Here is a 25,497-nt window from a genome sequence, read left to right as displayed (position 1 = left end):
CAACTAGACGAAAGAGTGTAGTAGTGCTGAAGATAGGCTGGCGAAACGTCAAATAACGAGGTGCTGGAAGTCTACACCCCCCCTAATCTCCCAACATGGCATGAGGATGTCACAATGAGGCAGGGCGGAAAGTGCAGCGCTTCGTAGAGGAGTGTAAAGGGCACCTCAAAAAGCACTAGCGCTGGACTGGGATCTGCTTATGGAAGCGTTTAAAAGGGTGGACCTACCAGTCCCGTGAGAGAGACTGCTCTCACCCTCACTAATCCTCACAGCAACACAAATGGCCCAGCATCCGATGGCACTGTTCGACATGTAAACATAAACAGGTGCGCTGTAACAATAGGAGATATGTTGATTGTGCTTACCACAAGCATCTCCTTTTAGCCACTGGGGATCCCAGCCTCTTCCATTCGCAGGTCACAACAAAATAAGGGGGGAAAAAACCAAAATGTAATCGCGCCATACCCATACGATTAATAAAAACTAATCAGAGCCTGTCCATATATACATAGGAATGTGCAGGCCACCAGTGGATCAGGAAGTTGGGGGGTGGGAATCTAGGGGAGTAGTTAGGAGCACTCGGCCATTCAGAACACAGCATACACACTACAAGCAGTGATCACACGCTCCCCATCTGACACATGCACACTGGCCCACGTTTGGTCTCCACAAAGTTGAGAGCCACCTGTGCCCCCTTATCAGATGATTGAATTTATGGTTCATGACTGGGCCAGGATTTAGGTGCTCAACAAGAATGTGTAATCGGTTTATTGAACTTCAAGAACTGTATATAATGCCGGCCAAAACCCCTGTATAGCGAGACAGTCTTCCGATACGACTCTGTTTTTACTGTCCCGGCCACTGCATTTAATTAAACCAACTTGTTCCTGTTTTGCCAAATGCCTCTTTCAAGGGAAATTCATAATCAAGCAACAGATGACTGGATAAACGAGTGCTTAAAAACGAGGGGTATGAACACAATGAATTTCAGAATGATTTATTAAAGTGAGGTCAATTTATACAAATGTCATACTCTGAAAACAATGCACTTCCTTAACAACACAAATGCACAATGTGATGCTGAGAATACACAAAAATAACGTAATCATTCAAACATATATTCTATTCTAAAAAATAAAAAAAAGGATTTGGCCATCCTTTATAAGCTGCAACACTAACAGCTGAGCAATTCACCATGAAGCAAGAAACCAGCAAACCTTTGCTCTGCAACAATGCTAAACTGAGGATGCAGAGCACTATCACAGTAAGACATGTGTCTCTCACATGTCTTACTGCGCAGACTTCCTAAATTGGAAATAAATTACCTTCTTATATTAGATATCACTTGTATCCTCTGGGGGGCTGTGACCTATGGAACTCTGTCAGCAATGTCATTCAGTATACATATGCTTTTGGAATGCTACTATTCTTTTCAAATGACTGCATGCTTATAGTTAGATGTCTTACTCATTTCTGTACAATTACTGTGCAATGTCTCATCAACAAAAATGATTTGGGGGGAAAAAGAAACATATTCAATTGTAAAAAAACATTTAGCTTTAACATATTAAAAACAATAAAGTAAAATCAGCCGCCTCATGAAGACAACAGAGATCATAGTCATTGTTGAAATGTTATCCATGTCCTGTCTGCTCTCTCCAACCAAATACATTTCTATTTTATTTTATTAATAATGAGATTGCAGTGGAATTTAACTGGCTTGGAACTCACCTTCAAGAGAAGACTGATCGCGATTTTGGACATGTGCTTGACAGGGAGCTAGACTGCTATTTTACTCAACCCTTAGATAATAGTTATAGAGTGGTTTTACCTACTAGTCTGGAGCAGATAAGGATGATATGATAAAGCACTGACCTTATATCACTCCACAATGACAGCGGATACATCTCTACTAGTTAGACAGGATTTTGTTTTTGGGACCAGGGCTGATTTGATAGGTAAAGAAAATGAGGCAATTGTTCATAAGTGATATTGAAACTCAGCTGCTGATTTTTACTTTTAACTGAAGCAGTGTAAAACTGAAATCATACTAACAAAATGCCACCCGAAAAACTTTGCCCCCAGATTATGGGCCCACACCCTCCTCCACTGCAGACAATTAGAAATCTTGTGGTACACACTGATCTAGGTCCTGGCCAAAAAGATCACAACCACCATTAAGTCTTGCTTCTACCTGCCAAAAGTTATTTGCAGAATGTTTCCTTTTTCCCCCCTCTCTTTTGCCAACGAATTATTTCCATCAATGCTTTTGTCCAATCATATTTGGACTTTGACATTTCAGTATATCCCCAGAAAGAGCATTGATAAACTTTAATATACCCAAAATAGTGATGCATGAATTCTGTTCCGTTTAAAGACATGTTATCACATTTTTAACAGTCTTCCCCAATTTCACTGGCGCCTGCTAGCATCCATCTTGTGCAGCGGTTTCCTGTATTGGGTTTACTATTTCCAAAAGCCTCCCTTACTTATTCAGAAATGTAAAAAATATGTCTTATGAAATGCCTTCTTTTGTAAGGTTCACCTTTATTTTGAAACACCCAAATACAACATGGGGAAATGGGGTGGGAGAAATTTCAGACGCCAGGAAGCTGTGTTATGGAACCACCTATCTTTAATTACAAGCTGTGTGAAATCCCACTTGAAATTTCACTAAAAAACCATTTTTTTTTAGATTTTAATCTCGTCTCCGAATATGAAGTTATTGGTGATCACTGAACCTTTTCAGTTTGCATGTTTTTTTACTACAAAAAGACACCCACCAAGGTTGGTAATTCGCTCAATAAATATCCATAATATAGTAAATACATTAGTAATAATAATGTACTATTTTAACTAATTTTTGAGACTTGTAGGATTAAAAAATACAAACTAGATTAAATAACCTAAGAGATGAAAGCTATTATTATAGCGAGAAAATAAACATATGTTTTTCATGAAGGACTAACAATTAAGAAACCATGTTCTAATTGTGGATGTATAATTGTGGAACTACAGTAATAATTTTTATATTTGTATTATTTAGAAAAACATTTGGTGATTATTGTATCTGTATTCACTGGATAACAAGAAGAGCACTGCACTGTTTGTATGTGAACATTGTGATGGTACATTTATATGGGTAATGTTGTACTAGTGTTTAGAGAGACTGGCTGTGTCTAAAACGGTTTTATTGCTATCAGATGCTAAAAACAACATCTAGATATCGCTCATGACATCAGGCATTCCTGCCAACCAGTGGAGTAAGACAAAATCATAGTGTCACCCCCTCTCCCCCGCCCCACCAAACCCCAACCCCGCAATATCTGGCATGGGGTTTTTAAAATGTCGCTCAAGTCAGATGCCTCTCAGATTTACAGGTTCGCTGACCAAACAAATACCTTCGTATGGTCACGGACCCTCTTACGCCACTGAGACTGCAAGGGCTTACATAATCTCTCTGAGTTGGAAAATTCTGCTATGAACTTACTCACTAAGCCAGTGATCGCATCTGCAGTATATCAACAGGAGACGTGCCAATTTGAAACTTATGGCTACCCACTTTGAATTCTGCACGTTACATTTTGACAAATGTCATATCTTTTTGATTTTTTAATCGCATCTTTACCAGGATTCATGACTTAGAGATGTGTGCAAACAGTCATTCTCAGCTTTCCCGAAGGGAAGCAGAAATACTATTGTCCTATGTGACTGGGACATAAACAAGAACTGCAAATAGAAGACATCAGGTATGAAAAGAAGAGAACATAAGGCCTTCAAACACACGTAGTGATTGCACCCTTTATTACTAGAAGAACTGAGTGTGCAAACATTGTCTGTCTCTTGGGATAGGGGGTCGAGGACATCATAGGACAAGGGTACTCACAAACATTTCCCTGGGTGCCGCAAAGCACTGTCTGTGGCATGCCCGACGGCCGCACCGATGCCAGTGATGTGAGAGTCGGGGAGATGAAAAGTGGGCATAGGGGGGTGCGAAGCAGATGCATGGTGTGGACAACAAACCAAGCCTTCACGTATCTAATGTCTGCCACCAACGCTCTATTCTCATGCACCAAGAATTAAAATCAAAGCATTAACTTCCAATGTAAAACGTGAGAAGGAAAGCGATACTCAACCGGTGGCTGAATTGCAAAATGTGAAACCAGAAAACCTAGCACCAGTCCTGGCTTCCCCACTTGACAAAATTGTGTGATACTAAGCAACTGGTTAGTTTCACTTTGCCTCCTATTTCTTATTTGCCACATATGAGAGCCCCTTTAAATATACGCGTTCAGGATGTGTGCTGAAGAAAACCTTCCCTTGTGTTTTATTTAATAAACTATAATGTTGATTATTATATATACAACCAAAGCTACACACAAGTTACAAATGACTTGCCTCTTGGTTCATTAATGGCATTGTTTTGAGAATGGCAAAAGCATGCATGTTGCAAAGATCGTGTTTGAAAAGTATCACTGCTAATAAATGCCTCTCAATGCAGGGATATAATCTGAGCTACTAAGGTTAAATCTCATGCATGGTAACAAAATACACTTTTTTGAAGTTTGCAGAGGGTTTATCATGTTTTACATGTTTAGTGCAAGATGTCTTTACTGTTACTTTAGTTAATGTGTAAAAAAGTGTGCCAGTTTGTTTCTCAGCTTTCTGAATTTTCCTGCTCTGTCAAGTGAACAGCAGCCAGTGCGGATGTTCACAACGGAATGCAATTAAAGGTCAGGAGGATCACAATTAAAGGTCAGGAGGGGTGCACGTGGCCCCAGCCCTACTTTGAGCAATCCAGGTCATAGTAGAGCATGTGTGCAGACAGGAGGAGCCCAAGACAGATGCTGTGTTGGAATCTTTGGAGCTCGTGGGTATAATTATCTTTAACTGTCTCAGAAACTGAGATGCATTACCTCGAAAACAGAAAATAGCATCAGCATTTACAGCTGACAACAGGGTGCTATAACACACGCATAAAACCAAAGTAGCACAGTTGTTCCGACAACGAATCTAATAAAGGGAGACAAAGCAGTCCTCCTACATTTATAGAAGAGAAAAAAGCAATTACCTCGTGTCAAGAGCGGCAACCAAATAAACAATTAGAGCACTTGGAAGTGACAAGACCCTCACATGACATGATCTTGAAGGGTTTAGAACATTAATCACGCACTGCCAAACACAACATCCCCTCATCTGAATGTTTCCTCACAATGCTAGGCTAGAATGTCAGATTCATTCAGATGAGTGAATATAAACATAAGACTTCAAAAGAATGCCAGGCACAGGGTGCAAGCTTGATGTTGCTGTACTGAAAGAGAACTGCTATGCTTATGAAACCGTATGTGGAACATGGGCGTAAAACAGAAACACAACAGAAGTAGGCAAAGGCCAGGAAGGAGGGTGTGGAACATTAGAATAATACGGGTCTTAGGGGCACATGCATCAAGCCATTTTAGGATCGCAAAGAGTGCGAATCGCAAAAATCATCCGGTTGCGATCGCAAAATAGCCCTAAGCAATGAATAATCAAAATTCACAGACTATCCCTGGTATTCGCAAAAATAGCGATTTCCTATTTTGCGATTGCCAAATTGCGAATCTGTATTATCGATTTCGCTATTTGGTAATTGCAAAACTATGCATGAAAAATTTGCACTTCGCAAATGACTCTGGAATCGCAATTTTGCACTAGCAAAATTGCACCAATTCAAATCAGGTGGTAACCAGGTGAAAACTATCTAATCAGGTGGGAACCACTGGCAAAGTATTTAAACAGGCCCAGAAGGCCTCAGAATGTTTCACAATGGGAGCACTCTATGTCATGGCGAGGAGGATGAGGCTACGAGCAGTAGCACAGAGAAGAAGGCAGATACAGTGCATTTTCAGAGTGCGCGTTACATTGTTGGGGCAGACAGAGGAAGAGATATATGATAAATATAGGTTGAATGCAGACATGAAATATGATCTGATAGCTGAATTAGATCCCTGTTGTACTTGGCCCTTTTTGGCTAAAGGTCCCTAAACTTTTTTCTTTCCCCATAGACCTTTTTTCTGACATGGTGTTGCCAACTTAGATGTTTTGGGCACTTTGCCACTGCTGATCAGTGTGCAAGGAATTTTCAGTTCCCGCCACACACTCCTTCTTCAAGTGCTAGTACTATAGCAATGCAATTTGATCTAGCACTAGAAACAGCATTGAATAAAATCGCTCCTGTGAGCAGAATTAAACATAAAATTAGAACGGCGCCTTGGTTCACAGAGGAACTAAGAACTGTAAAATTAGAATGTAGAACCGCAGAAAAGAAATGGCGGAGGAGTAAAGACCAGAAAGATAGGAAAACATTTAAACTTCTGCACTCTAGCTACATACTGAAAATAAAACTAAGAAAAAGAGCATTCCTCACGGAGCGAATAGATAGAGCCCAAAATTCCTCCAAGGAACTCTTCCAAATAGTGAAGGAATTTACCGCCGCCAGTGCTGCGTTAGAAATCCCTAATTCTTTGGAAAGGACACATGCAGTGTCTCAGTTCTTTGAAGATAAAATTACCACTATTCATCTCTCCTTTCTCGATCATCACGACCAACCGCAGCTGATTGCTCCGTCACACCTTATCTAGATTCCCCCCACATCTTGGAGGAGATCATTAAATGTGACCATGAGATGGTGATGTTAGCCGGTCAACAAATTAAGTCAGGGACCCCTATAGATCTTCCCCCCCTAAACTTTTCTCTATTCTTGCACCGGTGCTGGTTGGACATCTTACAGACCTTTTTAATAAGTCTTTTACAGATGCTGATTTTCCGGCAATATGGAAAGCCGCTAAAGTCAGGCCTATTTTGAAAAAACCCACAACTGACCCCAACATCCTGATAAACTATAGGCCCATATCCCTGCTCCCATACTTTGGGAAAATGCTTGAGTCACTCGTGAACAAGCAGCTTGTGAGCCACCTTGAAAGCCATGGACTTTTAGATCCTTCGCAAACCTGTTTTAGGACACAGCATGGTACTGAAACCGCATTTATTGAAGTGGTCGACAACGTCAGACAGGCGCTGGATAAGCGCCGATCAGCCATCCTCGTGCTGCTGGATTTATCGGCAGCATTTGACACCATCTCCCACCGTATTCTAATTCATTGGCTGTGGGAGATTGGTGTCAGAGGAAATGCCCTGAACTGGTTTGTTAGTTATCTATCTAACCGTACTACGATGGTCCAAATTGGAGAATATAGTGCACATGAAAGACCTGTCAAAATGGGCGTTCCTCAGGGCTCTATATTGAGCCCAACACTCTTTAATATCTATATGACCCTGTTAGACCTGTCAGCCCTTTGGGTGGTCCCTCCTATTAGTTATTTATTTTTTGTCCCCTTTTTGCCTTCAAATTCCTTTCATTTTTATGTCCACTTGACTTTTTGGGTGTTGTCCTAGGGGATGAGTGCTTCCTTGTCCCTATAATTTTTTAGGCCTAGGTGTCTCTTATAGTGGTGGAAATGTAGTCACACAAAATAGTGGCTAGTAACTGCCACAACTGATTACCTCAGGGAATGGACCCATAGGAAGACTCCAGAACTTTCTAGCTAGTACTGGTAGACTGAGGCCAGCCTATATAAGGCCAGTTTAGGGCGGCCATTTTAGAGTGACATTGGAGGGCTAGCTGGAGTGCAGGCTAGGGCATCAGGGAGGTGGAACACTGAGAGGATTGACTTCGCTCTAGGGGATGCGCCCTCTTTGCTGTTATCGCCCCTGGCCTTAGATCTGACCCTGCTTAGGCATTCTATAACTGAATACTGCCCAAGTATATCTCCAGAATAGGGGAAACTGACACTTCCACTGAACCATAACACGTGACTGTCGGGGCCGGTGTTGAGTCAAGAGCACTGCCCTTTTCCGACCCTCAGTAGGAAGAGCAGCTTACCGTCTCTGAGAGACCCCAGAAAAGAAGGGCCACTGTCACCCTCTTTCCCCCCCCCCCCGTTTCCGCTATAAGACCCACTTCTGATAAGGACTGTCTCCTCACCTACGCTGTAGAGCGCTGACCAGTAGCCACTTTCCCCTCCTTCCAGGGACGAGATTTCCAGGGTCCTGGTGAGCGGTGAGGACCCCCTGTTCTGTGGCATCAGGGTTCGAGGTGCCCGGGTGGGGGATACGTCCCTTCTCCAGATCGGGAAGACAGGGAAGACTTGAAATGGTAGCGCCGACGGAGCTGCTGCTGAACGTGAGATCGATAATAGGGAAGCAGTAGCCTAGCCGAGGCGTCTGACTCCCGCGCAGGCCCAGCAGAGATCTCGTCAGAGTTCAAGGGGGGGCGGCGCTGCGACACCGACACGTGCTTCCCGCGCAGGCCCAGAAGCGCGACTCTTCAGGGAAGACAGGGAAGTGCCTCGGGGAGTGAACGGCCTGAGGAGGAGTCAACTGAGACGTGGAGCAGCAGCGTCTGATTCCCGCGCTGGCCCAGAGAGTGAGTCGGCCTGGTCGGAGAGAGAACGGTCGATAGTGGAAGAGTAGCTAGAGGCGCGGTGACGTCTCCAGCTGCTTGTGTCGGCCGGGGTTGAGTAAACAACGAAACTACCATAAGTAAGCCGGGCTCTTGGGGCTGGTGAGGGACTTGGAACTGGGAGTTGACGCCACAGGTCCTAGTGGCTGGACTCCCCTTATAAGCCCCAGTGGAACTTTTGTACTGGCCAAGGGAGCCCGTCCTAACGAAGACGGAAATATTGTCAGTAGAGATTTTCTAGACCTAGAACTAACGCTGGTTCGACAGAGAAGTGAAACAGGGGCCAGTGTTTGGTGAGATCCCGAAACAAATGTATGAATCGGACTGAAACTCTTAACTGCCTTATCTTAACAGAGGGGAATAAAACGGGCAGTGCTGTGCAAGCACTAAACTTAACTTAATTGAATGTGATAACCAAACTGTACTATTGCAAGTTTTCGCTAAATGGATGTGATGTAACATGTTTTCTTTTTCCTTTGGATAACAATCTAAGCAACCTATAAACTGCTTGTAATTTCGAGTAATACGTGTAATTGTTGAATTCATTGACTGAAGGGTGAATTGTATTACTGAAACTTTCTCGTTGCAGAAGAATTGATGGGGGAAGTGCTTGATGTACGACCCCATGAGATGATTAGCAAAGCAAGATAACTTAAAGAGCTTTTATAAAACAAATCGTATTTTTCCAATCTGGTGTAGTCTCGTTCTTTTACTAGTGGTTGGACGCTGAATTACTGTTCATGGTGTGATGCAAACTATACAAGCTTCTGAGATCAGTCCTTGGTACTCAGTGTCAGGCTACCCTAGGTGGACTGGTAACCCCAGGTCCAACAGACCCCCTTGGCCAATATCATCAGAGATTATGGTTTTGATGTTCTGTCATATGCCGATGACACGCAGATTCTGGTCACGCTAGATTCTGACTATAATGAAACCAAACAACGTTTCAAAAACTGCCTGGTACAAGTTGAAGAGTGGATGACCATCAATCACCTTCAACTAAACGGCAGTAAGTCAGAGATTATGCTCTTCGGCAAAGCGGCGGAACATTGGACAGATGACTGGTGGCCAACTAAGTTGGGCACATGCCTAGTGCCAAAGGATCACACCCGCAATTTGGGCTTCTTGTTAGATAACAAACTGTCCATGAATAGCCATATAAACAGCATAGTTGGCACCTGTTTTGGACTAATGCAGAGCCTGAGAAAAATCTTTAAGTGGATCCCCATTCAGGCCCGCAAACCCTTGGTCCAAGGCCTTATAATAAGCAGAATGGATTACGGGAATGCTCTTCTGCCCTCTATAAATGAATACCATCTGAAGAAGCTCCAGGTTCTCCAGAACACAGCAGCCCGGCTGGTTCTTAACCTCCCAAGAAAAACATCTGTCGCTGCCTGCTTAAAGAGCCTACACTGGTTGCCAGTAAAAAATAGTATCCTTTTCAAAACACTATGTCTGGTACATGGACAATTGTATGGAAAGGGTCCTAAATACTGGTCCAAAAAACTCAGATGGTATCAGCCATCAAGAAATCTCAGGTCCAAGAATGAATTACTATTAATACCTCTGAGAGTACGTACCTCCAGAAATGTTGGTCGAGCATTCTCGTATCTGGCCCCAGCCGCATGGAAAAAAATTCCGCTTCATCTCCGTAACTCCCCTGACCATGGTCGTTTTCGCAAAGGATTAAAGACCTGGTTATTTGCAAATTAATACTGTTTTCTGATGTCAGAGTCTGCCGCAGGCGCCATGAGACTTCCTGGAAGTGATTTGTGCACCATATAAATATCCATGACATGACAAGTGCTGCCTGTATAAAGTGTAATGGTAATTGGTTGTCCATGACTGGTATGTTTGCCTTACTAGTAAACATCTTGTAAAGTGCACTGTGTGTGCCAGGGATGGTAATGCAAAAGCTACTAGTGGGTCTGCAGCACTAATTGTGCCACCCACACAAGTAGCCTTAAAAGAGAGAACTCAGGCCTGCCACTACAGTGCCTGCTTGCAGTTTGTTAAACTGTCATGTTGTCCTGACAAGGGCACCCATTTGCCAGGCCTTACCCTTCCCTTTCTATGCACATCAGACACCCCTATGGTAGGTCCAAGGTACCCCCTGAGCAGGGTGCAGTGCACGCGAAAGGTAGGACATGTACTGGGGTGTGTACCATGTCCGGACAGTGAAATAATCTCCAGTTCTTTCACTGTTGAAAGGCCAGCTTGCCCATAATTTAGAATGGGGAGGCTGTGTAATATGTTTCCAGCCTATCTTCCCAAAGGCTTAAGATGGAGAGGTGAAGTTTAGTATGCCTGAACTCACAATTCAATAACACACCTTTTTGTGTAGGTGGTTTTTGCATTGTGTGTTTAGAACCCACTCTTTTAGAAGTGGCTGGGCTTTTGTGCTCTAACATTTCTGTGTGTCTCTGCCTGGTTGTGGATTGACTGTCTGGATCTGAAAGTGATAGGATCCATGGAATGTCTTGACCCAGGGGAGGAGACAAGAGGCTGACCTGCATCTGGAGTGTAGGTAGGAGGAGTAGCCCCTAGAGGTGAAGAGGCCTGGGCTGCCGCCATCAGACAATGGCTCCATCTCCTGCGGAGTGATTAAGGATCCAGACCCCCACAATCAAAGGAAGAAGGTGTCACTGACGGGGAGTCACCCAGAACTGGTTTGGACAGGGGTCAGTGCCCCCTTGAACACAAAGACTTCAAAGACATTTAGGGGTATGACTAGGAGAGCTGAAACCTCTGAACGTTGGATTGCTGAAGAATGAAAAGGATTGAAACTACTTTGTGGTCAAGAGGAACCTCTTCCAAGGAAGAGCCAGCTGAAGAGACTCAAGGGAAAGGACTGATCCTTGCTGTGTGTTCTGGGCCTGGCCTGCAGTTTGCCGATTTAACCAAGGAGAGGCTAAAGGGACTCTGCTGTGTGCTTGTCCCCCTGCTTGAAAGGACTTTGCTGTGTGCTGTGTCCTGAAGTAAATGAACCCCAAGGGTCCGAGGAGAGCTGGCTCCCTATTGTGAAAACTCAGGAACACAAATGTTTCCAGGAGAGTCTCAGTGACACTGTGTGCATGTGCTTCTCTGCAGCCTGAGACCCTCATAAGAATTACCCTGTAATCGTGGACACCCGGAGTCCAAGTGAGTTTCAGCGACGCTGTGTGCGTGTGCCATGTTGCAGCCTGAGATCTTCGTTATCGCCAACGGCCTGGAATCCACAATGTCGCATCGGAGGCCCAAGTCGCAAGAAGAGGAGAGCGAGGTCGCATCCCCAGGTAACGTGTTTCAAAGCCTGGGGCGGGGTGCGGGCTTGGAGAGGGATGCTCTCAGCCTCTCCCATTCTTGCAGCGCGAGCCTCTGCTTCTGCTTCAGCTCGTATTGCGGCCTGTACTTGTAGAGGAGCAGCAGTACCTGGCCAGAGTGCGGAGCTGCACTTTGGTTTACACCATACCCCTGTTGGGGGCATCTGTTGGCGGAAGGTGACCGCGAGTCAGTACGAGTGGCAGAGAGACCATCTAAAGCACCGTGATCGGTGCTGGAGTGTATTACGCATTGCATTATTTCTGCCTTACGAACTACCTGATTAGTGTATTTTGCATTGCATTATTTCTGCATTACGAACTACCTGATTGTTGCTTTACGCAATGCATTATTTCTGCATTACGAACTGCCTGATTGTTGCATTACACATTGCACTATTTTTGCATAACAAACTACCTGATTGTTGCATTAAGCATTGCATTAGTTTGCATAACGAACTGCCTGATTGTTGCGTTACGCATTGTATTATTTTGGCATTACGAACTGCTTGATTGTTACATAACGAACTGTATTATTTTTATATTGCGAAGTGCCCGATTCTTGCATTACGAACTGAATAGCATTGCATTAGGACTGCAGTGGATCATCTAGAATTGCTCATTATTATCGCCTGAACCTACTGGCTGGCTGGCTGGCCTAATAACCGTCCAGGAGGAATATTACAAATACTCATATGTTGGATTTATACTGTGTGGTCTCATTGTATATCTTTTTATATAAACTTGTTTTTATGAAACTTGTGTGGAGTCCATTTGTGGTGTCATCATTGGGTTACTGGGAGCGTGGTTGCAAATACTTTACACACTTGCCTTGAAGATAAGCCTGGCTGCTCGTGCCAAGCTACCGCGGGCGTGAGCAGAGGCTATCTAGGAAGGTGTCCTTCCTTTCCCTGACGTGGAAGCAAGGGTCCTTATTTGGCCTAAGGTACCTACTTCAGCCAACTAGCGACCCCCAGGTCTAACAATCCCCTACTGCAGCGTCAGATTCGCAGGACACATGCCATCCCCACTCATGTGCAGGTCCTATGTTCACTGAACAACCTATCATCAGGTAGCTTCCAGGGTGTAATCGCTGCAGCTGGAGGGGTTTCCCAAAGTGCCCTATCGTTCTTTTTCGACTCATTCCTGGATGCCTAGTTGCGGAGGATATACCACCACATAAGGTGTCCTACAACACCACAGGTATTGCAGCAAACCAAATTTGAATTATGTCAGGTAGCCCAATTTCCCCACATAATTTATTACAGGTAGCCATATGTCACCCCTCAGTGAATGAGTACATTTACAGGAATAGGAAATCATACCATTCACTGAATATACAAGTCATCTGCAATCCGAAACACATCATCAGAGACATAGTGGCTAAATTCCCTGGCAGTACACATGATTCCTACATCTTCCGACACAGTGGCATACACACTCATCTCCTTGGGGGTGAATTTGGCGATGGATACCTGCTTGGAAAATATATGCAACACTGTCTTGCAGACTCTCTGGTCATGGTGAAACACAGCAGGGAGCAATCTGTTGCCTTTTACCCTGTAGGTGACAGCGCATACGCTGTGCGCTCCTTCATACTGATGCCATACCTAAATCCAAGTACCCCCAACTGAGCAATGATATAATGCTGAGCACATTTCCACCCGCAACGTGATTGAGCAGACCTTTGGGTTACATAAAAGTAGGTTCCGCTGCCTCCACAAACCGGCAGGGGATTGCAGTAGAGGCCAGATACCTGCTGCAAAATTGTGGCCCTTGTGCCATGTTGCACAACCTTGCAACTTCTAAAGGCATACCCTTGGAACTCTCCGACAGCAAGCCTGAGGAAGGCAATCAGCCAGGACAACCACTGCAAGCAGCACGTGGGCCGAGCGCAGCAGAGGGGACACAGTGACGCGCAGAAATTACACAGCATTATTTTTAAGGTGGGTAATGATGACACGAGACACTATGTGGTTTCACTGTTTTTGTTATTTATTATAACGAAAATGAGGAAGTGGTAATGCACACATACCAAGTGAAAATATCCTTTGTGACAGTCAAATTTAAAAAGTATGACATTGCCATGGAACTTGAATGTCAGCCCTGACAAATGGATGATACTGGTTACCTCATCAGATTCTAGTTTTTTTCTCAACGCCACACTACTTTCTGCGGCCACGCACTCCCGTGGGCCTTTGTGTGGGCTTCGTCACATCCCTTGCGGAGCCTTCTGATGCAGAGGTGCTCCTAGCCCTGCACCTCCTCCATGTGGTCACTGGTACCAAGAGACTACTTAGGCTGGATGCCTCCTCACTATCCCCTCAACCCATTACATTGTTGCCCCCAACTCAGTGCAATTCAAAATTTGTGAGATGTTTTTCACTCTTTCTTGAAATGCCAACCATAATATCTTAACCGAGTGACTAGCATCTGTGGGAATCTTGGATACTATCCTTGGATGGCTCAATTCCTTTTAGGATAATCACACGCAAATCTTTTCTCCTTTTTCATACTGGTCCAGGCATTCTCTAACCTGCTGTGGTATTTCACAGGGATATGCCTTTTTTATACTTTATTTAACATCTTCTGATTGAGCCTTTATGATTATGTTTCCTTTCTGCGCTGATAATACCTAAATGATACTGTGTTATGATCAGCACCTTTTCAACCTTCGGAGGTTGCTTGTTGTGCATCCACCACAGGAATGCCAGCTACTTCCGGGGCTGCTTGTTGTGCATCCGTCACAGGACGGTCAGCTACTTTCTTAAATTAGGTACCAACAAGAGAGGTTCTGTGCGTGGTAAGGTAGTTTGTGTTACTTTTAAATGGCAGAAGGCCTTAGGTAGCACTCCCCTTCCCCTCCATCCAGTTCAGGTAAAAATGCGAGTTTCATGCGGCATAATACTCTTTCAGTCTCTAGCGAAACTTACGCCATTGCTGACCTTGTGATGTCACCACCTGAAGCTACTGAGGAAAATGTTTTACTTTCTCCTGAGACTTGCAGACTCTTCTGGCCAGTGCATTAATGTCTACCAGATTACAGAATTGTACTGTACTACATTTGGGTCCTCCATCTACCTCGATAAGCACATTTCAGAGGATAAAAAATTGAGTGAGGTTGGTTTATGTTCTCATGGATTGTCATTGACTAACCATTTCTACTTGAATATTATTTAAGGCTATGTAAGTTGGGCTGCTTCTATCATATGGGCATCTTTAGGGGCAATAAATTGGCATTGCTTCTAAGCTTGCACAGTTCATTCTACATCTAAACTGCTTACGAGAGTTCCAAAATACTGATAGTGCCCATGCTGGCGAACAAATTTGTTGGTGTCTACGTAGAAGTTATAGAACACTTTTCCTTTCCACGATCAACAACTGTCCCATGGTCTCTAGTTAAGAAAAGCCATCAAAACCTCATTACTGAGGTGAATTTTTCTGAATCAGAAAACATAAAAGGTTCTCTCTTTTTCGGTCATGTGAGGCTAGTGATAAGATGCATACAGGTAAGCATGTGCTTTATAAATAATGAAAAACTGTGGAATAAACTTGTCGTTGAAAATGAATGAATATTATTTTATTTTTGTACCTAATATTTTCGAATGGTATGTTTAGACTGCGCACCTGAACCCATTTATAGCACCCTAGGTGTCCCGCAGTTTTTTTTTTAAACCATGTCTATAAAAATGTAGTACTTATTAAATGGGTACTGGAACTCCATTCCATCTTCTTCTGAAAGGTAAACTACTGACCAACAAAGAAAGGAATATTCCATGCAATTGAAATTGGATTTTGAGCAACTGCTTGGGCTTGCACGTGCAAATGGACAAACGAGATGAGGAAAGAAACTGTTGAAATACTTAGAATATTTCAAAACTAATCCTTTGTCAGCCACAGTTGAAGAAGGAAAACGAAGGTGGGCCACAGTCTCTCTCCTGAAATGAATCATGGTGCTAAGGGTCTTGGCCCCAACTATAAATGCTAGAAAGTTTTAAACTGGGAAACAAACAGATCCACGGAGAAGGGTCCCAAAAGGAGGCAGAAACGGAAATACATAAAGTCTCCATTTGCAAAAATCTAACAGATGAAGTTTGAAGCATCCAGGGTATTGTTGGCGTCCAGAAAGTTTTTATTTCATATCTTGCAACATAAACACCGTTCTTCTTGTTCTATGTCCCTCTACTAGCTTGGGACCCCCCACTCCTATTTCTCTCCAGGTTCTTCTTGTATGCGCCTACTGCCCTCTTACTCTGTTGCCTTCTCAGTTACCTTGTGCTTGTCTTGTCCTTTGCAATGAATATCACGTGTTCTACAATCTGCATCTTCCCCGTTTAGGATAGATGGGTATAAAAATTTAAATTTGTCCGATTTGGATTTCTTTTTTCATTTTCAGTTTTCTTGAATATCATGTTCATATTTCATTGGAACAGCATTCGCTAATAATACTAGCTGTTAGGTGTTTGATGCTGACACGCTGTATTAACCCCGAGGTTTTTCTTTATTTATAAGAGTGTTGGAAATAACATACCTCACACGGTGCTTAAGGTTAGACACCAAATGTTAGCACTTTGTTTTTGCATCCGTTTTTAATCGGTTCATCGCGGCTGTTGGTCACAACTATGAAACATGATACCAGTGTGTTCAAGGCATTCAAAATATGTGCAACAGTTCCATCTAGTGGGCCAATTTACAAAAGGTTTAAAATGCAAACGGCAAGAAATGTAGCATCCACCTTTAGGAAGCCGTGCTAGTTCGCTAGGACGAATGCACTGCTTGGACATGAAAATGTGGCACGATTAACTATCAGTAGGTTTTGGAGAGCGCTGCTCATGACCCCTGAAGGTATCCGGTGGGGGATTGGATGTTGCTGCTGGGATGGATTTGTCAAGGAGGCAGGTCTTCGGTCCTTCCTGAACTACTCCGGGTGTGGGTGGGGGTGGGGGGTGGATGTGGGGGTGCGGATTTGGAGGTAATTTCAGGACTGCCAGGTGAGAGATGGCGTCCGTTTCTGTGAATGCTGCAGTGTGGGCTATGAGGAACGAAAATTGTGGGTAGATTGGTGGAAGTTTACCCTGTGGTTGAGGTAGGCAGGGCCTCTATTGTGAAGGGCTTTGTAGGCGTGGATGAGCAGTTTGAACTGGCATAGTTAGCTGATGGGGAGCCAGTGTAGAGCTCTGAGGTGGGGGAGGTGTGGATTCGTCTCATGAGGTTCAGGATGAGCCTGGCTGCTGTGTTCTGGATAGTCTGGAGTCTATTTAGTAGTTGAGAGTGATTCCCACGTAGAGGGAGTTACCGCAGTCCCGGTGGGTGGTGACGAAGGCCTGAATGACAGGGTGTCTGATGTCCGGGGGGGGGGGGGGGGGGGGGAGTCATTTGAAGATTTTTCTGAGCCGGTGGAGGGTAACAAAGCAGGAGGATGAGACATCGTTGATCTGCTTCCTCATCAAGAGTTTGCTGTTGAGTTTCATTCTGAGGTTTCTACGGACAACAAAAACACATTCTAATTCTATGTTATTTCTGCTGCTTATATATTTATATTATATACTATTACAGCCATGGAATCAGTATACCCTGTAATACCGGGTTCCTCTTTAATAGCAGACATCCACGACGCATTCTTTCTTTTGATAAGACCGTATTTTATCAAATCTGTTAAGGCAAATAGAAATCCACCTATCAAATTGGCAAGGTGGTTTAATAAGCAGTGCAGGGCAACTAGATTGGAGTTGGGCAGGGCAATCAAAAGCAGGGATAAGGCTTTGATTAGTACTGCTAGGAAACAATATAAGGAGAATATTCGTAAGGCTAAGAAGCTGTGGGACGAGGAATATTGGGAGGAGTTACTTGAGGCCTCTGGACAAAAAGACTCAAGACTCTTTTGGAAAATTATGAAATGGGGCAGAGGTGGTACGCCAAACAACCCCGATAATAATGTTAACGAAGCCTCATGGGTTGAGTATTTTCAACCCCAGTATGCGGAGAATAGGGATATAACGGACATTGAACCAATCCCTGTGGTATTTTCCAAGGGAGACCTATTCTCATCTAAAGATGCAGAACTCGTAATTTCATTACTGCGGGGGGGGAAAGCTCCAGGGCTGGATGGAATTCCCTCAGACATTTTCAAGCATGATAAGGTTCGGTGGGCAAAATATGCGACTGTGCTCGGAAATGCCCTTGCAAAAGGGGCAAAAATCCCGGATGTCTGGAAGGGGGCAATTATAATTCCGATCTTTAAGAAAGGCGATCGGTCGCTACCGGCAAATTATAGACCCATAAGTTTGCTGGCCACTATCCAGAAAGTGGTGGGTAAGATGGTGGTCGACAAACTTATGTCCTGGGTAGATGAAAACAATGCCTTATCCCCCTACCAGGCAGGATTTAGACGTGCAACCAGCACGGTCGACCAAATCTTTCGCTTCACTATGCTACGGTGGGGGACTGTACTCCTTGGTGAAGGCAGCCTTTATGTAGCATTTGTAGATCTGAGGGCTGCCTTCGATCTGGTGCCCAGGAGCAAGCTGTGGGGTGTTTTGAGCAACATAGGGGTTCCACTCGAACTACTCACATTAATAATGCGTCTCCCCGAAAGCAACTTTGCTAAAGTCCAGTGGGGAAGGAACGGGGAATCTTCCATCAATTTCCCCGTTGAGCGGGGGGTACGTCAGGGTTGTGCCATGGCACCCTTGTTGTTCTCCTTGTTCATCAATGGTATTGTCGATAGGATGTTGGATGCGAGGGTCGATGCACCTTCGCTGGCGGGCATCAGGGTTCCGATCCTGATGTTCGCCAATGATACCCTGATTGTGTCCAAAACCCCGGTAGGACTCCAGCGAGCCTTGAATATATTCGATATGTTTTGTAAAGAACGGGGTCTTGAAGTCAATGTAAACAAAACTAAGCTGATGGTCTTTGGGCAAAAGCGTCAAGTCCAACCTAGAGTATCTCTGAACAGTATTAGACTAGAGGTAGTAAATGTTTTTACTTACCTAGGGGTGGAGATATCAAGTAAACTTGGTTGGACAAGACATATTGAGAAGGCAGTTTTGAAACATCAGCAGATTTCTGGAGCGCTTCGAGTGGAACAAGCAAAATCTAACACCAGGCCCATTAAACCTGTTCTCATGGTATACGACGCCAAAGCCTTAGGCGCAGCCCTTTACGGAGCTGAAGTCTGGGGCTTTGAGAGGTTTGATACGCTCCAAAGATCGGAGAACAGGTTTTTGAGAGGGATAACTAGTCTTCCCCAAAGTACCCCGCTAATACCACTAGGCCTGGATTTAGGAAGAAGATCGCTCAGTGATCGTGCCCGCTTAAGGCCTATCCTCTACTGGAGACGGTTGTGGACGACCCCAGAAATTAGACACTATGCCGAGGGGTTTTCTGCCCTAGTTAAATCAGATGTTTTCCATAAAATTACATGGCTAAAAAAGCTCAGGGACGTTCTTGGTCTATCCCAAGTGTGGGAAAATCCCTCTGGGGAAGTATTCCCTAGCAAAACAACTATAAAAGCTATATATTGGGATCACATTGACCAGAAGTTTTGGAGGAGTGCGACCCCAGAATCTATGGCGGGTAGGTTTATGGAAATTAAAACAAGACCTGCATTAGAACTGTATTGGGACACTTTAACTGTTCCACTAGACAGGAAATTATTTTTCCAGCTAAGGGCAGGTTCACTCCCCCTGAGGTCATTGACGTCTAACTGGGGATCCAATAGTAGTTCGTGTTGCCCGACATGTGGCGCCCCCAATGAAAGTATAGCACATTTTCTATTCTTGTGTGAGGCCTATGTAAATCCAAGAAAACTGTGGCTGGCACCTGTTTGCAGGAACCTTGGTGTCTTAAGTGGTGTCGAGGGGCTGAGAATTATTTGTTCCTCGACCGAATTGCCCATAGTAATAGGAACGGCAAAATACCTGGGGTGGGCCTGGTCCATAAGGCGGAGGTTCCTATCCCCGAATAGGCTTTGAATCTCGTTTTCTTGCTTATATGCTCGTATGAATTGCAATGCTAAATATTTGGAGGGAGATAATTATGAATTTTAGCTATAATATGCTGCTAAATGCACGTAATAACTTTTGATTGTTTAACTTTGGTTATGGTCCACATTGTGGGCGATTCGGTTTTTTAACTTGCATTTAGCTCATGTACCTTATGAGAAAGCTTATATTAACTTTTTTGTGAATATTTTATGTGTTTATACTGTGTATTTTAATCCAGAAATCAAGTGTTAATGTATGTTTAGAGTTTTTAAATGTGCAATTTTATATGTGTGTGCTTTTATGAGTGTATAACTCGAATAAAGCTTTTTCATCATCAAAATTAATTCATTTTCTCTTTGGTTTCAAGCAAAGGGGTCTGAAATAGAAAAGTTCTTCAGGGATACTTCATTTTCTTTATTTGAAAGGTTTTATATTGCGCAAACATGACCCTCTCAGGTATCCGAGCGCTTTACAAATGCTAAAGAGCAGACACATACATATGAAACCAAACATTTGTCATAATCGAGAACTGTACAGGATAAGCCAACACCCCAGATGAGGGTGGTGTCTCCTCAATGTTAAGACAGACAGACCAACAAAAAAAAGACAATAGCATAACTATTGAGCATTAATAATAGTGTCATAATCTAGAACAGTACAAGATCAGGCAACATCCCAGATGAGGGCGGTATCACCTCAATGTTAAAACAGATAAATCAAAAAGACGACAGCATAAGAAGCAAGCAGAAGTCATGAGTGTAGTTGACTAATTATGATATGCTCGGAGAGGGGAGATACTCCGGTCTAAGGCACAAATTTGTTCATAAATAAAAGTTTAACTTCTTCTTGAAAGATGTGGTTGAAGGATTCAATTTTATTTCGGGGGCAGGGCAGGGGAGGGTTAGTTCCAATTTCTTAGGGCAATGCTAGAGAAGGCTCGGTTGTATGTTTTCTTTTTGAAGAATCTCTGTGGTCTCTGAGCTTCCAGAGGATCTGTAGCCTTCCGAAAGCTCAAGCTTCTGAGCGAGATGGCTGGGGGTATTGTAGTGTAGAGTTTTGTGGATCATGCATGCAACTCTTTGCTGAATTCTTGCTTCGTAATGAGCCAACGGAGGGATTTCAAATCAGGGGTGATGTGGTTATTTCTTTTTGATCCTGTGATGAGCCTAGCAGCAGACTTAAGGGTAGCACTTAATGGAGCGGCTATGGATTTGGGCAAACCGCAGAGGGTAGCACTTCCATTGTCCAACCTGTGAATCACTAGGGCTTGGGTGGCAGACTTTTTCGTTGCAGGAGAGGAAAGGTTCTAATTTTCTTAAGTTGTTCATTTGGAGGTTTGCTTCTTTAGGGGCAGCACTAATGTGCTTCTGCAAGGTAAGGTTCTTGTCGAGAGTTATTCCCAATGATCTCGTTGAGTCAATAACTTGTGGAAGGCAATTCAAGGCTCATAGTTGCTTCCTTTATTCATTAATGATAGGTGACTGATTAAGTGGGGCGATTAGGAGGAATTCATTTTTGAGAGTATTATGTTTGAGGTGATTCAATTACAGTCAATTTTGGGTTTTTGGTAGAATTGAGGTGAGAGATCTGATGTCTTCAGGGGAGGAGACTTTCCAGTAAAGTTGGATGTCATCGGCATACATGTGATAGTGGATGTTGACTGAAAGACCAGGACTGATTAACCTCGACTTTTTGAGTTCTGTTTTGGAGCCCTCCGGGATATGGCCAGAGGGAAGTGTCCGGAACAGGATGGTCTCCCTGTTGAGTATTTTCAGGCTTACTAAGCTTCCCTGCTTTCCCTGCGCTCCTTGAAAACTTACGTGAGGTGCACACAATCAGCGAATTGTCGGACCATATGCAGGAAGTCCTTATAATTATGCTCCCCAAGCCAGGTAAAGACACCGTAGACCCAGGGTCTTACAGGTTGCTCTCTATGCTCAATATAGATGTTAAACTATTTGCAAAAGTGCTATCTCTGGGGTTAGGGTAAGTGATTACAGTTCTGGTCCAGGATGATCAATGTGGTTTCATGCCAGGAAGAAGTACCCTTATGAACCTGCAAAGACTCTCCCAAGTTATACATGAAATTCGATACACTAACATGCGAGTGGAACGAATAGCTTTACATATAGAGAAGGTGCTTGACACCTTGTCATGGATGGACCTTTGGGAAGTCCTCCGGCGGATGGGCTTGGGTGAGGGATTCCTATTATGGGTATGTCTTCAATACACAGCACCAAGTGCGAGGGTGCGTACCAGATGTGAGGTGTCTGACGCATTTTGCACTGAATGGGGTACACAACAGGGATGCCCACTGTTGCAGCTCTTGTTCGCACTCACTATGGAGCCATTGGCAATACATCTTCGAACCGAACTGTGAGATTTGGGCCTATGAGAGGGAGGTATGACGCGTGTCATGTCTATGTACGCCAATAACACACTGATATTAGCAACACACCCGGAGCACTCTGCGCCTCTCCTCCTGCAGCTAATGGCTGGTTTCAGAGAAGTGTCAGGGCTGTGTGTTAATAGCCATACAATGGTGCTGCTCCTTGTAGCGGCACTAGCTGAGATAGATGTACTCTATCTCCCTACTGTGGAATTGCCATGGGAGACCCAGAGTTTCCGATATCTGGGAATGCAGGTGACATACGGCCGCCGGCTACAGTATAAACTAAATATGGAAGGTTCATAGATGGTCTTAAAGCCTCTGTTAGGTTCTGAACCACACTGTCGCTGTAAGTTATAGGCAAGGTGGCTTTGAGCAAAATTGTCCTACTATCCAATGCAATCCAATTCTAAGCAATGCAGAACTCGTTCTGTGTGTTATCGTCATCATTGTTCCGGCAGGTTGACGGGTTGCTGGTGTCCCTAGTGTGGGCAAGGAAGAGGATCAGGGTTCATCTTGCAATCTTAAAATTTGACCTCTGCCGGTGTGGCTCTGGTCTTTCGGACCTTAAACTATACTACCTGTCAGGCCTACTGCTGTATTTCCGCTCAGCGGTGCGACGACGGCCCTAATTGAGAAAAGAAATTACTGAACGGCTCCATTGTGATCGATGAACTTCTGAAGTTGCTCTTGTGAGGCCGTAGACTCCCGGCAGGTACTCGGTTCATTATCACATAAGTGGTCCAGGCATGGGAGAGGGCTGTTGCGCAGGTTCTGAGGCGGGCGCCCTATGTTGAGCTCTATGCTGATCTGGTAGCTGCATCCATTCATACTCATACAGGACTCTATGGATGTCTCAATATGCCTGGAGGAGGGTTGTAGAGGGCGAGGCAGGGGTGGGGGAATCCTATCGCCCGACGCCCGAACCATGTTGTTTTTATTGATGGGCAACAAGATTTATTGTCAATTACGTCCGACGGACAAGTAGACATTAAATCACATTAATACAACAGGCTGTGGGCTCTCTGGGGCTCACAGCCAATCAGAAGCATGCAGACAGCCTTTGGATGCATCCGATTGGCTGCAGCCCATGACTCGGGTCTAGCCAGTGATTGGCTGGGGGGTGAAACGTCACTCAGCCTCTGCAAGCAGCAGTCCGTGTCCACCGCGAGGCTCTCATTCAGGTAAAATAAGCAGTTTTGCCCGCTACAGCATTGTTAGAATCTGGAAGTGTGAGGTTGGATGCTTGCATAAAACTATACTTTACTTGATTGCGTGAGAACCATGGGTAAACAGATGAATTAGTGCAAAAGCCTAGCCCTGGCACGCCGTGGCGCCTCAGAAGAGGACGTCATAAAAGCAACGTATGCCAAGCAGGCGCGCTGCGCTACCACGCTGACAAAAACAAGGAGCCAGGCTGCTTCAGACGTGGTTAGTAACCCCAAAAAACAAGAGTTCTTCGACAAGTACGGTGAAGATAATTATGAAAGGCGTGGTTGGCGATCCTCGTGCTATGTTTTCAGTGTTCTTCACAGGCCGCAATCGTTTTGATACGTTCTTCAGTGCACGGAACGAAACGAGGCCATGGAAGTTAATGACCCATTTGCCAGCTTTGGGATGGGGGCCGGTGGATTAGGTAACTGGTTTTCCGCGGGCTCGGCGAGGACGTGATCACATCAGCAAAAAGCAAGACCCTCCAGTAGTGCGTGAGCTTAAAAGGCATCTTGATGAAATCTACACTGGAAGCAGCAGTAAATGAAGATTTCTGATAAGCGCCTGAATCCAGACGGCAGAACTGCACACTCAGAAGGACGAGATCGTATTACCATAGAAATCAAGAAAGGGTACGAAGATTACCTTCCCTAATGAAGGAGATGAAACACCCACAAACATCCTCTCCGATCTAGTGTTTTTGTCTGAAAGATAAACCCCACCTAGTCTTTAGTGGGAAGGCTCAGACATTATCCACCGAGCAAAAATCACCCTGAGAGATGCGTTCTGTGAATGTACCGGTAATGCCCCAACCCTGGACAGCAGGACCATCCGACCGAGTTCAAGGATGACCTTATTGAAACTGAGAATCCCAGGCGAAGGCCTCCTGCCACCCAAAGCCCCAGAGCAGCAGGGCAACCTCATCCTCGAATCTGAAGCGAAGTTCCCAGACTAAATTCCTCCTTCCTCAAAGGAAGTACTGGAGCGGATACTGCCCACATAGCCACAACGCAGACAAGACAATCGAACCGTAAAGTTGTTGTTTGTTTCCAGCTGATATAATCTGTCAGGAGAGGGCGCTGTATGGCCTGAAGAAAAATTGTAAAAAGCAAGAGTAACATGCTTAAGCACTCTTGTATTCAAACTCGTTTCATGTTAAGTTTTTATCTACTGGGCCTGAACAAAGTTAGTCTCAGTGTGTGTGAAACTTGGGGTTGCATTTTGGCAAGCTGTTGTTTTTCACCGATATACAACGGGGTATCACGACTTCACTGTGCACCAAGGGTTAGGTTCTTGTAAAATAAAAATTAAAAATGTAAATGCGAATTTGTATAGCGCAGACTTGAACATCTGCATATTGAAATTAAAATAAGTCAGACAGCAGAGGCGCAATTAGAGCCACATTTCGGCGGGTGGAGGGGGAGGACTAATCTTTCAGCCATAGGCAGATAGTGGTGATGCAGGGACTCTAAGGGGCGAAAACACAATAGAAGCCTTGTTAACAAGTGAATGGTCTTTGAAAGACCTGTGAAGTACTCAGGTGTGGCTGTGTGTGTGCCCATGAAGCTGTCTCAGCCCGGGTTGACACCCACGACAGGGGTTGGGGGAGAGAGTGGGGGCTGAAGCCCTGTCCATTTTCAGGTGTAAGGGCCTTTGCTTCTGTGGAGCTTCTGAGAATCGTGGACAGTGTCTCTGTAAATCTCGCCTCTTGTAAGTAATCTACTTAAGATAGAGATTAAAATATCTTTTTTTTTTTTTTAAAGCATTGCTAGAGTGTTCAAAAACGTTATTTTTTCGAGCAGATCGCTCAGAATAGAATAGAACTGCTGCGCCTGCTGTGACGGACCTTGTGTACTGAGATACCCTTGTGGCTGCAGGATGCACAGGCTCCCATCGACCTCATCGCTGCTGTTGGAGCAGTGCAGACTGTGCACCTTTCCATTGGTGGGCAGAGCAGATTCAAACTCCCTTTCACACCAGACATGTGATAGAGATGCCACATTGGACAATTTTCCTCACAAATCGGTGATATTTTTCCCATTTGTGCGAGAAAATACTCAATTGGCCAGTGTCTTCTATTTTTCAAGCTTCATTTGGCCCAGTGTGCGC

The 25,497-nt window shown here is 44.4% G+C and overlaps 1 protein-coding gene and 1 pseudogene across 2 annotated transcripts in view; one reads left to right on the top strand and one right to left on the bottom strand.

Moving 5' to 3' along the window:
• The window catches only part of SMAP1 (small ArfGAP 1), an 870,387-nt gene that overhangs the window by 718,080 nt on the left and 126,810 nt on the right, over nt 1-25,497 (bottom strand). The window lies entirely within an intron of this gene.
• On the top strand, nt 1,196-24,391 carry LOC144761296 (dnaJ homolog subfamily B member 1 pseudogene; annotated as a pseudogene).

This window comes from Lissotriton helveticus, chromosome 6, assembly GCF_964261635.1.
Source record: "Lissotriton helveticus chromosome 6, aLisHel1.1, whole genome shotgun sequence".
NCBI classification, from domain to species: domain Eukaryota; kingdom Metazoa; phylum Chordata; class Amphibia; order Caudata; family Salamandridae; genus Lissotriton; species Lissotriton helveticus.
This window is presented reverse-complemented; position numbering and strand designations above follow the sequence as displayed.